Genomic DNA, 6,092 nt, shown 5'->3' on the forward strand with positions numbered 1-6,092 from the left:
TTATGGTATTCATCGAACTTAACTTGCTAGAGGCTGCACCCCGCTCATCTGAATTCAGGTACTCCCTCTGCTGGATACATGATCACTTCTACCCTCCCTAGGTTGCGGCAAGTGGCACGCTGCATGTGTGCGATTTGTCGCAATCTGGGAGTTTTTTCTTTTTTCCTAGATCCGTTTACTTAAAACGTTTGTCTCTTAAACCACGCGTCCAAATCTCAAATCGTTTTCATCGTTGGATTCCTTGCGTCGAGATCTTTAAAACTAGATCTCATGTTGATAGGTTTTGGCGAAAACTTTTCTCATATAAAACTTGGACAAAGAAAACGGACGAGAAAATCAAATTGGGGGCTTTTTTTTCCTTTCCGAAAGCTGTTTCTGATAGGCACGGCCTTGCAGAAGCAAAACCGTGCCTCTTGTAAAAGCAAAACTATGCCTCTCACGTAAGAAAAAAAAAGAAAACATGAATTATTTTTCTGTTTTCGAGAGGCACAACTGTGCAAAAAAAAAAGAACACATGAATTATTTTTCTGTTTTCGAGAGGCACAATTGTGCCTCAAATCCGTACCTCTCACGAAAAAAAAGAAAACACATTTTTTTCTGTTTCTAAGAGGCAGAGCCTCTCTCGGAAACTGTGCCTCTCACGAAAGGAAAAGAGAACATTTTTTTTTGGTTTACGAGAGGCATTGCCGTGCCTCTCGCGGAAGCAAAACCATGCCTCTCATGGAAGGAAAAAAAAGAGAAACACATTTATTTTTCTGTTTCCAGAGGCACGGCCGTGCCTCTCGCGGAAGCAAAACCATGCCTCTCATGGAAGAAAAAAAAGAAAACATGTTATTTTCCGTTTCCGAGAGGCACGATCGTACCTCCGCAAAAAAAAAAATATTTTTGCGCAAAGTTTTTTTTCAATTTCTTTTGTTGAAAAGCTAAGAAAGACCGATGGAAAACCGAAAAGCTAAAAAACCATCTAAAAAGCCGAAAACGTGTGTGGAAAATAAAAAAAATTCGGAGGGAGAACCCAGAGCGCTACACATGTGATGACACACGAACACGTCACGTGTACCCTCGATGCCGGGGGTGATGCACTGCAACTCACGTCGAAGGAGACCCGACCGACAACATTGATACGCAAGACAGTCGGCGAGCGCTTTTGCAGACCCGAAACCCCACACGCCTGAGAGGGACCCCGTCAGGGAGTGCAGCGGCTATGGGCTACCCTAGGTCGATTCGCTCGCCCCTAGAGCCTCGGGATTCACAGCTCTCAAACTCGAGAAACAGCGAAGAACGAGAGAGAAAAACGGTGGAGAGATAAAACGTAGATGAAAAAGTAGTATATTGATTTGTTCGATTGTGTGTTGTTCAATTGGCTGTCACCCCTTACATATATATGAGGTGGCTGGACTTCCCGTACAAGAAAATGATTCATCTAGGCTTTCCTTACATGAAAAATTACATTAATTCACATCCTAGAGTCCTAGTTCTAGTTCAACTCGGACTCAGTCTGAATCTGACCCAAACTTCTGTCTTGCTCCTTGCGCATGCCGTCAAATTTGCATGTGACCTCCGATCAAGACGGCACAAATATCAAATTTGTGTGCCTCAACGAGATGAACAACTCGTGTTGATCACGTCTCCAAACAAGGCGATCTTGAATACTTTACGGGGTCATCTTTACCTTCCAGTCGGACTCGGTCTTGCAGCTGACTGTATTGTCTGAGTGTTGTAGCGACTTTGCAGGCCATATACTATCTCAGATGATGATGAGTCTAAAAGCAAGTTAACGATTTCGATGTTACGAACAATTCCGGTGTTAAACACTTTTTCATCCGAGCCAATCTAGATTAACCTTTCGGGCACATCTTCAGCTTCTGGCCGGAGCACTCAAATTTGAATCTCTCCACTCGGATATTAGAGTCTTTCACTCGGATCGTCTGACTAGACTTCTTCACTCGGACGACAATCTTTCACCCGAAAGGCAAGCTTTCACTTGGATGACAATATTTTATTCGGATCTGTAATATTTTCACTCGGACGGCAATCCTTTACCCCGAACGGCAAGCTTTCACTTAGATGATAGTATTTCATTCGGATTTGTAATAGTTTCACTCGGATAGCAATATTTTCACCTGGAGGACAATATTTCGCTCGGATGACTATATTTTCACTCGGACGGCAATCTTTTACTTGATCGGCAAGCTTTCACTCGGATGGTAAACTTTTCACTCAGATTTCCCGACTGAAAACGCAACCTGACCTTGTTTAGCCTCTCCAAGTCGCACACGGGCTTGGATTGAGACGATTTATATGTGAAAATCGATCGGCTCGACGATACGGAACTTTCTTATGTTGAAGGTTTTCCGATTAAAAGCCGTCTTGAGGGCCAAATTGCTCGCGCGACCCATCAGACACGGTGTCTGGTACCTCGCGCGTGACCCATCACACACGGTGTCTGGTACCTCGCGCCATATTTTCGTTTAGGTTCAGTCCGCAGTGTATTGCCTCTAACTTTTGCATATGAACTCGGATTGAGATGATTTATATATGAAAATCGATCGCCTCGACGAGGCGAAGACAATTCATCTGGAGTTATCCTTCATACGAGGTAGATTTCGAGGCTTAATCAGCCGAAAAGCATTCGGAACACTAGATTTTGCTACTTTGAGTACAGTTTCGGTCCCCAAATTGAGGTCGGATGGCAATAAACTAAACATTAAAGTTGTTCCACTCGGTGACGCGAAAATTTCTTATGCTGAAAAACCTTTTCACTCAAGACCATCTTCATTACATTCTGTATCTTACCAAAATCAGGTGTCAACACATGCCCCCCTGTTTTTCGGCAAAGCTTGTATGCCGAAAAATAATATGCACGGTGTTTGTTCTAAGGACGATGTCAACACTCCATCGGCCATTTGTGTCTCTCACGGCGATAAATATGTATCGGTCAAGTTTGTGCTAAGGGCGATAATCGTATATCGGCCATTGCCTACTTAGGCTTCTTGCCACACACCCGGGTGGTACTTCTTCAAATACTTGCTATTGAGAGCTCGAGGTAACAATGTCCCTTGTACAGATTCCACCAAATATGAATTTCCGGGAACTATTCTTGTAATCCTAAAAGGACCTTCCCAACTTGGAGACTACTTCCCGAATTTTCTATTTCTTGAACCAATCGGTAGAATCACTTTCCAGACGAGATCGCCAACTTGAAAATTCTTCAGCTTGACTTTCATATTGTAAGCTCTTGCCACCCTCAACTTGTCTCTCTCTATGGCCTTCAAAGAAGCCAAATGTTTATCGGCAACCTCATCAATATTGTCCATCATCAAGTCATAAAAGTCCTTTGCCATAGATCATTCTGTTTGGCTATTCTCAAAGCATTCAAATTTACTTCTACTGGTAGAACAACCTCTTGACCATATACTAGCTCATACGGAGTCACCCTTGTAGCACCATGCCTTGAGATTCTATGTGCCCACAAAGCTTCAGACACCAACTCATGCCATCTCCTTGGATTATCCTCAATCTTCTTCTTGATGAGCTTGATTAAAATTTTATTGCTAGACTCAGCTTGTCCATTAGCTTTGGCATAATATGGGGAGGAATTGAGCATCTTTATGTTATAAGATTCGGCAAATTCTCTAACTTGGTGTGACATGAAAGATGAACCTTGATCTGTAGTTAATGTTTGAGGAATGCCGAATCTATGAATAATGTGCTCGGTTATGAACTGAATTACCTCCGTATGTGTCATGTTTTTGAGAGGTACTACCTCAGACCATCTAGTGAAATAATCGGTTGCCACCAATACGAACCGATGCCCCTTTGAGGAAGACAGATGAATTTCTCCAATGAAGTCTAAACCCCATCCTCTAAAAGGCCACAACTTGATAATAGGATGTAACATAGCAGCATGAGCCAATTGAATATCACCAAACTTTTGACAAGCTTCACACCCTTTATAATATCTGAAGCAATCATTAATCATAGTCGGCCAATAAAACCCAGCACATCGTAGTAACCATTTCATCTTGGGAGCCGACTGATGAGTGTCACAAATTCCTTCATGTACCTCTCCCATAGCAATTCTTGACTAGTCCTCGTCCAAGCACTTTAGAAGAACATCATCGACTGTTCGATGATAAAGACCATCATCTCATTGTTTACTTGGAAGCCATACGTGGGACAACCCTGTCCACCCTTTCACTCGGATTGCACAAGTAATTAATAATGGGCTTCCTCCAGTCATGACTGTCACCTGCACTAGATTCTTTGTTAATGGCCGAAGCAGTGGGCTCTGGTTCGGCCTCTACATTGACAAGGGTAGACATCAGCCTTTGAGAAATATGAAACATGCCATGATCAACATGATAGCCGGATGCTTGCTGTGCCAACTCATTTGCTTTATAATTTTCATGTCTAGATATATGAGCAATGCTAAAACAATCCAAAGTAGAAATGATATATAGACATTTATCAAGATAAACATTAAGTGATTCGTCCAAACACTGAAAAACTTTGGATATCTGTTGTACTACTAGTAACGAATCACCAAAAGCCTCAATATGTGTAGCACCTATAGCAAGCAACATCTCTAAGCCAAATAACAATGCTTCATATTCGGCTTGATTATTTGTGCAATATTCTAAACGGCACGAGGCTTCAAAAACAACACCATGAGGAGATATGTAAACAATACCAACACCTTGGCTATTGCTACAAACTGAACCATCAAAATATAATCTCCATGGTACCAATGAGACAATGTTTATATCAACATCATGCTTGTCATCAATCCGATATTCAACAATAAAATTAGCAATGATTTGGCCTTTCATGGATTTTAGAGATTCATAAGCCAAATCATATTCAATCAAAGCATAAGCCCACTTGCCAATTCTACCACTAAGAATTGGCCTATGCAACATGTACTTGATGACATCGGTTTTGACAAGCCACTACACAAGCACTCGGCACTAGGTAATGTCTCAATTTTGTGCAAGCATAATATAAGCATAGACATAACTTTTCAATAAAAGTATACCTTGTCTCAGCGTCCAATAAACGACGACTCAAATAAGTGATGGCATGCTCTTTTCCTTCGGTTCTTGGGTTAGAACAACACCAATAACTCCTTCCTCCACTGCAATGTAAAGCCTGAAGGGTTCCTTATGCTTGGGTGCTTTCATTACCGGAGGAGTGCACAAATAATTCTTGATCATATCGAATGCTTCTTGCTGTTTTGCCACCCAAGTGAAATCAACATCATTCTTCAACCGAAGGATGGGAGTAAATGCATCAACCTTCCCTGACAGATTAGCTATGAATCTCCTCAAATAAATGACTTTGCCAAGGAACTTTTGCATATCTCTCTTGCATGTTGGAGCCTCCACTTTCTGTATGGCCTCTATCTTTTTGGGATCAATCTCTATGCCATCTTCATGAATAATGAAACCAAAAACTTGCCAGCTGACACGCCGAATGCACACTTCAAAGGATTCATCTTCAGTCCATCTTTTTTCATTCTTTGAAAAGCTAAACGCAAATCAGCCAAGTGAGACTAAAAAGCGTCCGATTTGACAACAATATTATCAATATAGACTTCAAGTATGACACCGAGTAAATCATGAAAAATCAAATTCATACCCCTTTGATATGTAGCTCCAGCATGTTTTAATCTGAATGTCATCACTGTCCACTCGAATAAACCAAGGAAACCAGGGCATCGAAAAGCCATTTTGGACATGTCCTCTTCGGCCATAAAAATTTGGTTATACCCCGCATTACCATCAAGAAAGCTAATAACCTTATATCCAGAAGCATCATTAATAAGCATATCGGCTATTGGCATGGGATACTCATCTTTGGGTGTAGCCCTATTCAAATATATGAAATCAATGCATGCCCTCAATTTGTTGGATCCTTTCTTTTCCACTGGGGCAATGTTAGAAATCCACTTGGCATACCTACAAGGTCTAATAAAATTAGCTTTAAGCAAACGACCGATCTCTTCCTTGATCCGGTCTTATATTTTTGGATTAAACTTTCTGGCCGATTGTTTGTAAGGTCTAAAACCGGCCTTTGTAGGCAACTGATGC

The sequence above is a fragment of the Triticum aestivum genome, chromosome 7D (assembly GCF_018294505.1).
Source record: "Triticum aestivum cultivar Chinese Spring chromosome 7D, IWGSC CS RefSeq v2.1, whole genome shotgun sequence".
NCBI lineage: Eukaryota > Viridiplantae > Streptophyta > Magnoliopsida > Poales > Poaceae > Triticum > Triticum aestivum.